This window comes from Melanostigma gelatinosum, assembly GCF_949748355.1.
Source record: "Melanostigma gelatinosum genome assembly, chromosome: 21".
NCBI classification, from domain to species: Eukaryota; Metazoa; Chordata; class Actinopteri; order Perciformes; family Zoarcidae; genus Melanostigma; species Melanostigma gelatinosum.
The window spans coordinates 14,149,744-14,162,292 of record NC_136654.1 but is presented as its reverse complement, the minus strand read 5'-3'; the positions used below and the strand labels follow the sequence as shown (position 1 = coordinate 14,162,292).

Here is a 12,549-nt window from a genome sequence, read left to right as displayed (position 1 = left end):
ATTTTTGACTTTGTTAGCGATGCATCCCATTAACGCTCATTCCAGGTTTAATTCCTCCACGGCTCTGTATATAGAATAAGTCATTTCCACACGGGAAGACAGTGTGCTTTACTTTCGGAGCAATCTGCTGGTTTGCATACTTTAAAAGCTTAGCTGTTACACGCGGACTCACACACACACATACACACACACACACACACACACACACACACACACACACACACACACACACACACACACACACACACACACACACAGAGTCTTGTAACGGAGCCAATGTGGAGATTGATCGGTTGGGCCGTGTCCAAATGAAAGCCCGTCCTCTGCAGACATGCCAAGCATAATAACTCTCTCCTCTCTTTGCACTTTTTCTTGGCCGGGGAAAGTGGGGAGAGCAAAAAAAAAACACAAATGCATGAGAGAAAGAGAAAGTAAGAAAAAAAGAGGTGCAATTGGATAATGTCTTGACACCAATTGCAGAAAAAAAAAGGACTGCCTGGCTCTCAGATGTCTGACCCATTTTCTGCTCTTGCTCTCTCTCCTGCTTCTCTCTCTAATTTCCTTCCTGCCTCTAATCTACAGTAAAGGAGCTCTCTGACTCAACTGGATTCACTGGAGCTCAACAGCGAGGGGTGCATCGCTGCCACAGGACCGACACACCGAAACAAACACACACACACACACACACACACACACACACACACACACACGCCCATCCTGATGCACAGTTTGGAGGAACTGGAAGGAGAGAAGCAGAGCGCCGCTACGCCTCGACTCACAGCGATTTGATATTCTCTGTGTGGGCTTTTATGGAAATGTGTGTGTTAGTGTGAGACGGGCTTGTGTACTGTACGTGTTCAACAGCATAATGAGAGGCCTGTGCTCCAACAGAGACACTCCGATAATCAATTATTCACTCGCTGGAAACACACTGGTGCTCCTTTCTAATAAATAATAATCCGTTCACAGCTGGAACATGCAAAGACATGAAATATATATTTACGGCACTTCTGAAGGCTCAAATTGAGTGACAGTCGGTGATGAAAGGTAAACGTAAGTCTAATTACATGCTTTAGGTGGATGAGGGGACATTTCCCCTGATAGCATTAGCACATTAGCATTTTCACATGATATGGTAATCTATGGCTTTCTATATGTGAGCATATGTGGTACAAGTAACAGTAAGGTCACAGCATAACTATGCATGGTTTAACTTCATCTTCACTGTGAAAGGTTGCTTTTAAGGTCTTTGTAAGTGAATTTTGAATTCGACAATTCACCCAAATGGCTTGAGATATGATTTGCAGTATTGGTGGCAACGATCGTTTTCACATCATTTTTGTGGGAATCTGAACCAAACAGATGTTTTCGTCAGCTGGAGACTTTTAATGTGAAGCAGCAGCAGCATGAAACGTCCTGTTTGCATCAGCAGTAAATACAGCTCAGTGAGGTTGATATCAATGAGATCAAATTACAGTCATGCTGGATTACATGCTGCATCGTTTACTGGGACTCCCTTGTGCAATATGAAGACTCTGCCACCGACAGCTATTATTTGGAAGGCAATTCATGAAAGTAAATGGGTGCATCTTAAAAACAGTAAGATTAAGGATTATGACCTTAATGACAAAACTGCACGGCTAGAAAGCCCTTAAGTAAGTGAGAAAATATTCTTTGTAATATGGGTGAACAGACCCTTTAATAGACTAAAATATAAATGAAAGGACTCCGACGGCTGTTGGGAAGCTCAGAAATCCCTCTGAAATCTTCATGATAAACATGAATATGTTTTGTATTCAACGGGGTAAGCCGGTCAGATTGATGTACAGAGTCTGTTCTACAGCAGCAGAGCAGACATGCTGAAGAGACAGAGGGCAGAGGAGGCAAAGGGTCACCTACGGTCAGTAATCCCCCCCCGTCAGATAAGGGTCTGCCAACACACTCCAGGTTAGCACACCAACACACACTTTCTCTCTCTCTCTGGAGACCGGCTGGAGCCCGGGTCAGGGACACGACAGCGCCAACACAAGCAGCGTTTGGAGCCTCTTCTCGGGGGCCAGCTTGTCACTCTTTTGCGGCATGCAGCCAAATCCTCTATGAATGCTCCGCGAGGTCAATTTGATTATTTTCGCTGTTCATTTTCACACCTTTGTAATTATCTTTTAATCTTGTTTAGTCTAATAAGGTTTATGGAAAGATTAAGATTCTTTGTGATCAAGTAACAAACAACTGCCCTGGGTGGAGCACAACACTGTGTTCAATTGTAACAAAACATTATCATCTGAAGCAGTGCTTTCGAAAGAAAAGCATCATCAAAAACACACAAATTCCGCGTGTGAAAGTCAAAACAAGTGCAAAGTATATTGTTGTAATAAATGACCAACAGTGGTTTTTGATATGGAAGTTGTTCCAGTTACACGGGACTGTCGGCAGCCTATTGCTCCCCGAGCGCCGTCCTGCATTGAACAAAGTCAAACAGTTGTTGGGTTCGGCATTAAACACTCACTCCAGACAGTTTAGACAGAGCTGTACAAACACAGAGCTGGCTCGGGATGAAGATGAACTGTAAGTGCCTTTGTGTATATCCCTCTGTGCGATACTGTGCAAACACAGAGAACATAACGCAACATGTGTTCTTCAGGAGTGGTGATCTGTACGAGCCTGATAACATCTTCGCCAAGAATAGCCGCCTGCGTGTGAACATGCATGCGTGTGCATGTTCACTCTGCGGGTGCGAGTGCGTGTTTGTAAGTACATGCATATCAGCTGTATTATTGGCATGTGTGCAAAGCCTGCATGCAACTTCCCCGGGTTTGTGTGCCCGGCGTTGCCACGCTAAAGCTACTGCACTGTGATACTGTAAGACTAATCACAGGGTGATTGCCTCACACTTTGCCTCTTGGGTTTCCTGCTCGCCGGGCCAGCTATGCAGGAGGTAACATGAGCTCGTCCTCTAACACCAAACACATAAAGAGACGCTGCAGCGATGCATTGCTCTCACGCGGCCTTGCATGCACATGCACGCAGAAGAATTAACACGCAACACAAAGTGTGTAAAAGAAGCGATGTTACTAAATCATTTCAGACTATGTTAGTGTCTCCTGTGGGCCAGAGATTGTTGATTGGCTGCAGTTGAGACAACTCAGATGGGGAATGTGTTCGCCTGCCAGATCAGCAAGTCTCTCAATACTTTTGCAAAGACAAACGCACACACACACACACACACACACACACAGCCTCGGGCGCTTGGTATTCTGGACCTCCCAGTGCGTAGCTCGCCAGCCCTTCCCGTGGCTGGTAGCAACACTAACAGGTAGAGATGAAACACACTGCCTGGCTCAGGTAAACCTCAGGATTAATGATGCGTTCAGGCTGGACAACAATACCTAGGTTATGTGTAGGATAGGGGACTTTTCATAGCGATAGGTAAATGATTGTTTACATGCTCCACATTGCTCCCAAACTAGTACATCTAGTACTTTCAGTGTTCATGAGCGACAGAATGTCCTCGTACAGCAGCAGTTTTCACGGGGATTTAATTGTTTCTATTCGTTGTTTTTTTATGAAGGGCAGAGTGCACACTGTCTTTTGTTTGATCATTTGCTAAAGCTCAACAATTGTCCCTTTCAACAATTCAGTAAACACCTTTCACATGACTCACACCCTCCACACATTAATCACTCCAAAGCAAGAATTGCAAGCGATTAAATGAATGTGACACCTGAAAAGAATAAACTGACATTTTGAAGTACATGTATAAAAGTTAACCACACTTAATCAATGATAATTGATTAACCCCCTTAACAATTTTCCCATTTTATCTTCTCTTTAATGGTGGGAAAAGTCTGTCATTCAAAGCTGTCTGACAGTGTCATATAATCAGGGCTGCAACTAATAAACACTCATTGATTTGTCTATAAAATGTCAGCAAATGTATTCAAAATGCCAGTTATCATTTCAAACATCCCAAGCTGACATAAAAAAAAAGCCCCAAGGATATTTAGTTTGCTATGACTGCACAGCAATTTGTAAAAGCAGGTTTCAGAGGTTAGATCCATACGAACAGCGTGTGAAGCCTGCGGAGTTGCTTAGGACTTTGCACCTTCTTAGCATCAGTTGAAGGTGAAACATGCCTCTCAAGTGCTGCTGTTTATTGTGGGGCTTCTGCATGTCCCAGGACACAGACACATGGACAAACATATGTGTTTCAATATCAAATGAAGCAATCAAAATCACATGCTAAAAGCTCAAATGTATGTTAATCACAATGATCGTCTCTTGTCTTTGAGATAACTGAGAAAACGGTCTCAAATGACAAGTGCATGCGCGTGAAAGTGTGACAGATAAATAGAATTGTATCACACGCTGCTTTAGCATAACGGCCTCATCCAACTGTCGAACAGGTTTCCTGTCACCAACATGCCCCTCCGCAAACCACAACGTGTCACCTGCAGCTGTGAGACAATGGCAAACAACTTCCGCCACCATCATTATTCGATCACACAGAGTGAACACCTAAACTATTCTCCACTCCGACGTCCACATGTCCACACAAAGAAGGAACCGAGTGTGGACAAAATGCACTGACCCTGACTCAACAAGTGGCCCGGCTACTTTCTCTAAAAAGCGATGCACTCAAAATAATCAGAGGACGGAAAACAGAGACCAGCTTGGATGTGATGTCAGAAAAAGAAGTTTCCTCAGACAGAAAAGTGCCTGGTGGGCATTAACGGAGAGGCCCAGTGCCGATTGGGTCACTTTCAGTCACACTTCAATGAAGCCCAACTAAACTCTGAGGCGATCTTTAACCTCACAGACAGTCATAATATAAACCAAAGTCTAATTCTTCTGCCAGGGGAACATCTCACACATGCGTTCACACTCGTTGCCCCAGTCAACGGAGTTGTGACTCGCCCGCTGTGGAAACCAGACATGTGACCCAAATCTAGGCCATTCTCCAACTGAGGAAGCAGCTTGCAGTAAATGAATAGGAGAGCTGTGCAATAACTGCGAGAAAGAAATGACCTGCCGTACCTGAACATATTGAAACCGCAATAAGGCCGAAAAGCACAATCCCAAAGCTTTAATGACTTTTTTCAATGTGTAATAGCAATAATAATAATAGCCTTACTAGATATACTATTAAGACATATCTGTACCCGTTATTGGATAAGCCGTTGAACAGTTAGATAGTATACAGTTGAAGTAGTTAGCTAGTATTCGTGGATAAACAGTTGAGACAGTTTGCTATGCTGCATATTAATAATAGTTTCATTATGTCGCGTTTTAAATGAATGAATGGTGGTGCTGCTGTACAGCTGTATATGTAGCATACCACAGCCTCGTTCACTCCCGACACAATTCTACACTGTCTAATGAAAACAAACATGTTTCTATTCTGAAAGCCAACTGTACAACCAAAGACCTCCATTTTGGTCTTGTAATTCCGCAGCTAATTCATAGCCAAAGTACTATAGGTGTAGGTATAGCATGTGTGGTGCCCAAAGAAAACACAATGATGAAGTGGAGTTTTAAAACTTGCCAAACCATCAGACGTTGGAACAAGTCCATCCTAATGTCCTGAAGCATGAGTCCAGTTTGAGAGATGTTTAAGATCATCTCAAACCCTTGTTTCCAAAAATAGAAAACCTATTAAACATTGCAACCGCAGCAAGCAAAGAGCGTTATATTGTGTACTTGTGGATTTTTTTTCCCCCCACAGTTATGAATTTTGACCTATAAACAGAACACATTGGAGGAGCTGAGTCGCCATGCAGAGCGGGACTTGGGTCTCGGCCAAATTTGTAATTGTGCGGATTCATAAGCATCTCTTTGCTCAGAGTATGGGAACTTCCAAGCAGTATAACAGATTTATTCTTTTGCCTCTTATCAGATGTGTTGTACCACAATCGACTAAATCATCAAAGCCATTAAACGTGCTTCCCTTTACCTTTAGGCAGTGGTTGATTGTGGTAGAATGGTGTTCTATGCATACACACAATACAGCAAAGTACAACACTGTAGCGTGTACTTTAGAGGTGAAACAATTATCAAATTTGTCTATTATATCAAATTTGTCAAACAAAAAGCTCAAACATTGTGTTTCACGCTTCTTAATTAAATGCGTAAATTGATTATTGAAGGATTTTTGACTTTTGATTGCAAAAAACAACCAATTTGAAGAGTGGCCTTAGGCTCTGGGAACTTGTTTTGGCTATTTGGCTATTATAACAATTATTCAATCAAGTAAAAAAAAAAAGAAGATGAAAACGATCATTACTACCAGTATTATTGACATATAGATATATATATGATAGATGTACAGGTACATATACAACCAAGATAATCCTGCATCTACCAAAACAAAAGAGCAAATCTTTAATTATTTTCTATTACTTTTGTTTTAAATTCTCTTGTCACTAATGCCCACATACAGACTAACTCATAATCACACACATTAATTCCTGTTGGGAACTCTCTGATTATAAACTGATTATCTTCTGCCCCCAGGGGCACAGATGCTGAAATTGTTATTGCCAGTTTAATCTCAAATCCACATGAAGGGAAGCCCTCAGTACGACACAACGCCTCAGTGTTTATGACAGAGTAGGACAAAAAGAAGCCACTTTATTGTCTGGGGAACTGGTTGTTTAATACGTCTGCAAATGCGGAATGGCTTAATTTCTATTCCACCGCATAAATTGAGACAGAGAGACAGAGAGAGCGAGAGAGAGAGAGGGGGGGGGGGGGGGGGATGTCCTCGTAAAGTGCTCCGCTTCACCCTGGCAAAAATAAACCTCTCGGGCCTCGGTGCCAAGTGTTCCCGTTGATGAAAAGCCAGCTGTGAGTGGCTCCAGTTGAACGGAGGCAGAGCCAAGCTGACTGGGGTTAATAAGGAAGAAGTGTAAAACAGCCTTGATACTCTCTCTCTCTGGACAATGAAGGCTATTTTACAGATTATCATTTTTCCCTGGTAATCTGGAAGCTGGCTGAGAGAAGCAGAGAGAGACAGCCGTCCAATGCTGCTGAGTAATAGAAAGAGGAAACCAATTATCACTGACTAAAGCGAAACCGAACCTACTGAGAGAAAAACAAAAGAGTTGGGCCGAAAAAAAAGAAACAGTCACAAACTTGGAGCACGCCTGCTGACATGTGACGTCATGCGTTTATGTGTTCCACCCCCAGTGGTCTGTGGGAAGACCGGTGCAGAGTGCACTGATAATCGCTTGTCATGTTCACCACGACAGCTCATCAGCGGTGGAGCTCAACGGGCCTCCGCGGCGTCACACTGAAAGGTTAGCCTCATCCTCAGACAATGAGGCTGGAGCTGCCGGCGACAGGACACAACTCATTACTCTGCACGCCACATATTAGCAGCAGGAAACGGCAGTGAACTTCCTCCAGTCCGTCCTTCTCCCCAATACATTGATCAAATGTATTGGGGAGAAGGAAATAATTAAAATAGTTGCTACTAGTTCTCGTATTTATGGTGCACTGCAGTTCTGCGCGTGGTTTGCCCAGCAGAAACCATTGCTCAGCTCTCTTTAAATATTATTCCTTTATTCTCATTAGAATTACCTCAAAATATGACTCCTTCTCGGAGGACCCAGATATGTGAGATCCAGGGGTTTATCAATGGATTCAAATGAATGAATGTATCATTGACTATGTGAACGGGTGCCACATGAATATTGATCCAGCCACTTCCTCAAAACAAAAAACACAAACGAGGAGGGAAGAGTAAATCACGCCTACGTGTGCCGACTCAGCAGAAATAACAATTAATGGGAAAAGTTGATCTGCAGGAGAGTAAATGTTTGAAAGCGATACAGAATGCCTGAGAGCCCTGCTGCATTATATTCCATTATGTTTGGAACTGTCACCTGGGACTGACAATTTGTGTTTTCCTTTACATGAATAAAGACATTTCCACCATAAACTGGTGCACAAGAATTCACCAGAATGCAGGAAATTAAGTTTTTGACGCTTAAAAAATCTCCAGGGGGGAAGGACCCCCAGAGTCTCCGCTTAATATGCTGCTGACTTGGCATACTTTTTGAAGAATTGAATTGCACTTTTACCTCAATAGATTCATGTGATTGCACGTGCTGCTGAAACGATGAAGATGAGGCTTCTTGGAACTTGTTATGGGCACTTTTGACATTTTTCTTTTTTATACAATCTATAGACCAACCATGAATTGATCCATAATGAAAGTAGTAATTGACGACTAATAAGTCTGTCAGTGTATTGAGTTGTTTTAAACATACTTATGAATAAGGGGAGAAGCTGTGAACTTTATTGAGCCCTTTTTGTTGTTGACATGGAAATAGTAAAGTCTACAAAATAATCAAAAAGAACCGATAAGAGATACCAATGTATCTGCAAAAACAGCTAATATGTGCCGACCTATTGGCTCGATATCTAGTTGAGTGTCAGTTGAAGTGTCGTTGATGGATTAAACAGTGAAAGTTTAAGTCCTGAGAGAAAGTTAAAGTGTCGGCTGAGGAGTAAACACTGAAAGCAACAAGTTGCACATACTGCATGTTGCTCATCAGCACTGGATTTGGTGGAAACAAGAGGATGTCTTTGAGAAGAAGGTGGCCCTGAGGCAATGACTCTATTAATTGGTAAGCACAAAGATATATAGGCATCTACGAAGACGCCTGATGGTTATCTGATTGTCATCTGAGCGATGTCTCGACGCATAAAGAGGCTGATGTATTTGCTGAAATAGAAATAAACAGAATCAAACACTTTCTATACAAGTGCCCTTTGATAAAAGATGGCTTCGTGTGTCTCAACGCAGTATGTTTCTAACACAAGCTATACTCTCCTCTGCAGAAACCCGTGATGATCAGATGACTTCTTGTGGTCGCCTGCATTCACCGCGGCTGAACAGATCCCATGAAACAAGCTACGGGTCTACATCATATGGGTGTGTGCTGTAATCTAATTAGTCAGAGGCGAAAACACATACGACGTGGTGAAGCACCTTCGGCCCCCGGCTTCCACTGGATGAGCAACGGTCGGCTGAGGTCAAGCGGAAAGTAAAAGGTAAGACAATAACAGGCGTGTTATTCTGGGATGTGAGTTCATGGAGGAAACGGCAACATTAAAGAAGTCCGACTGTGACGCTAACGTCTGATAATCAGCTGCAGATATGTCACCTTTGCTTGCCTTTGGTCTAAGAAGCTTGTTTGAAAAAATGCCAGAAACATGTGAAACCAGGGCAGTGACGTCCGGAGGTATTCGGCTTGACATATGGGCAAACTATGAGGCCGCTCCCTCGGGACAAGAACTGCCATCTCGAGGACATTCCTCATTCCTCGTGTCATTCACACACCTTCCATTAAAACTGACACACAAAACAAACACCTAATCAACTGCATCTCCATTTAGCTTCCAAGAGCATCCAGAGAGAGAGAGAGGGAGAGAGAGAGAGAGAGAGAGGAAAATCCCCGGATCACCCCGCTCACCAGACTCGGTTCAGGAATAGCTCTTGACATATTGGCCTACCCAGCATGCCCTCTGTCTCTCCAGACAGCTCTGACATCATTATACAGCACATACAGGGCCAGGACATCAGCTGCACAGCCCAAGTTATATAAGGGAACGCTGTACGTGCCCGAGCATTAAGCGCTGCTGCCCCGCCATGGGGGAACAGGAGGGGAGGATGGAAGTAGAAGAGGAGAGAGAGGGAGAGAGAGGGGTGGGACGGGGGGGAGGAGAAGGGGAGGAGAAGGGGAGAAGAAGCGAGGAGGCCATGTCGAAAGACAGGGTCACAAAAAGAGAGGCCCGATGGGGTGCTTTGCTGCTGGGACTGAAGGAGCCCCAGCCAACAGTTAGAGGGGAGAAAGAAAGGAAGGAGAGGGGGGGGGGGGGGGAAGGGAAGACCGGGTCACATGGGGCTACACCCATCCACCGTCTGTGTGTCCTCGCATGTACAAACCCTGTTCCCTCAGTGTTTCTCTGGGTTACTTTGTTTCTGATGGAAGAGCTTTGTTTGCACAGGTCTCTGCCCTCTCCAGAGCCCACACTTGCTCGACTTAAAATCCTCTCCGTGGAGAAAATGTTTATACTCCACTGCTGACTTTGTCCAGGGGTAATAATCAACCCGGGGAGAGAACTCTGCGATTTAAACTGAGGGTTAATGATCAATGAACAGTGGGCACACACCAGCTGATCCGAACATAAATTAGCTTTGTTTCAGTCCGGTTTAGTGAGGAATCATGGGACTCCATCGGGGTTTAGCACCACAGACATTTACATAATAAACACAGGAACATTATTTATGAATAAAGGTGTACGCACTCTACTCAGGCACCTTTGCGCTTGAGCACCTTTGGAGGAATGAATGAGCCGATATCCTACCCTACTTGCAAAAGACATCTCAAGTCGAATAATTTAGGCATCTAAGAGTCAAAAACGAATGTTTTCACTGTTTACCACCTTGATGGGAAAATCCATACTCTGCGCCTTTTGAAAGAAGCCTCGGCGTGCCAGAGGAGACGCTTCTGTCGCCAGCTTGATGGATTCAAACTGCGAGAGCACACGGCTTTTTAGACTGTCACTCAAGACACCACTGTGAAAGTGAGCGCGACTGAGAAAGGAGAAAGGCTCCGGGCAGAGCGGTTACGTTGAGTGATTTAATTACTGCAGCGCTAAAATGTTGTGATGAGGGACTTCGCACACAAACTGTCACCATTATACTCCCGATCTGCTGCACTGAGATGATCTTTTCACATGGTCTGAGTGAATGATGACGTGTGAGAGCTGCCTGTCAGCGGTCAGGCGGGGCTATGGGACCACCGGTATTAGGAAAGTGATTCTTGGCCACATCAGGCATTTCAGTTCCTTCGTAATCAGCGCGGTCACGTCAAGGCAACTTCCTGGGCAATGTTGTCTTTGTTGCAGAAAGCCCACCCTATTGTACTGTATTCTGAGGGCATGTTTATCTATAACACACACACACACACACACACACACAGTTATACAACGGAGTCAGAGCGTCTGTGGTAATTCAATACCAGACCCAGATAATTCTAATGCAGTGCCCTCCAGAACACTTTGTTCCGATATTGGCAATATATGACACACATCGTCTGATAAGCTCCGACAATGATTATCTGGAGATGCATGGGGGTGTCACACCATAAAGCAAAAACAACAACAAAAATTACTCCAAAAGCCAGTCTGTGAGCCTCATGTTGACCGTCATACACAAAACTATTACCAATGCTGATGAGCCAATTTTTTCAAAACACTGACTCTGATGAAGAGGGATTTCGTTTTAAGATGAGCAGATGCAAATTGACTTGTAGGGTGTGTTTCGCTCTCATTGCACCCTTACATTAGATTACATCTGGATCAATGCTATTATAATATTGCTGCTGTTATTAAAACTAGAATGCATGCATGCATCCACTCCTACGCCTCAAGGAGAACATGAGGACATGAATCAGGGTCAAGTAGCTGAGCTGAAAGGCCCCCTATATCCCACTCCCTATGCATCACGCTGGTGATCTTGTATCGATCCTGCCTCTGTGGGCGTGCACGTATGCACGCGTAATTTGGACCGTGCACGCGCGCGCCAAGAGTGCAGCTGCGGGCAACGATCCAAGTTCGGGCCTGTGTGCAGCACATAGTGAAAGCTTCACACACCAATACAATACCAATAAAAAGAAGCAGCATGACCGCTGTACAGTTCACGTTACATCCGGCTGCGTTACCGCTTCAATGACAGCTAACCTGAGACCAACGTCAACAGTTATGGCGGAATGGCTGCAGCCCAACACGGTCAGACCCTGTGCCTCCTGTACTGTACACCGTGTGCAGTGTTACCGTGGCTGCCGATCCGATCTGTCAAAACCAGCCCGGGCTACTGATGCTAGCACCGACTGCGCGCGCGCGCACACACACACACACACACACACACACACAGAGAGAGCACGCTGTGGTGGCGACACTTACCGTCGGTTAACCCCCTCCACGCTCACGCGGTCTTGGACACCAGTTCGAGGGTTGGATTTTAGAGCATTTGGTGTGGAAACGAAGCGGGGAAAAAGTCAGCGTGGCTCCTCCGGGGTTTCTGCTGAAGTGTAGCGGCGTGCGTGCGTGCGTGTGTGTGTGTGCGTGTAGGGCTCCACGTCTCCCCCCCAAAAGACCTCTCTCACTCCGAAGCTCCGGGTCCTCTGCTAAAGCTGCTGCTGCGCCTCGCACCGCCACAATTACGCCTCCCTCCCGTCACAGCTCCTTCCTACAAAAGCCTCTTTTTGTTGCTGTTGTTGTTGCGTTAAAATGAGCAGTTTCTTCCCCCTGTTTTTGCGTTGCCTTCCAGTAGCGTTTGGCTGGGCTGCAACGACAGGAGGGAGAGAAGAAGGAGCGCGCGCACACACACACACACACACACACACAAAAGAAATACTACACGGTCGCTCCTCCCTCCGCTTATGTGCTGTACAGTAAGGGGAGCCTCGTATTAAAACTATCTACCGCTCTCTGCAGGACCACCACTGCAAAGCACAGCCTGTACACACCGACACATGT

The 12,549-nt window shown here is 44.9% G+C and overlaps 1 protein-coding gene across 1 annotated transcript in view; it reads right to left on the bottom strand.

The window, feature by feature from the left end:
• The window catches only part of LOC306794541 (thyroid hormone receptor alpha-B), a 128,559-nt gene extending 116,249 nt beyond the window's left edge, over positions 1-12,310 (bottom strand). The window contains exon 1 of the mRNA XM_079292650.1: positions 11,974-12,310. The gene's annotated coding sequence lies outside the window, so the exon portion shown is untranslated. The remainder of the gene's footprint in view (positions 1-11,973) is intronic.
• Positions 12,311-12,549: the final 239 nt, after the last annotated feature.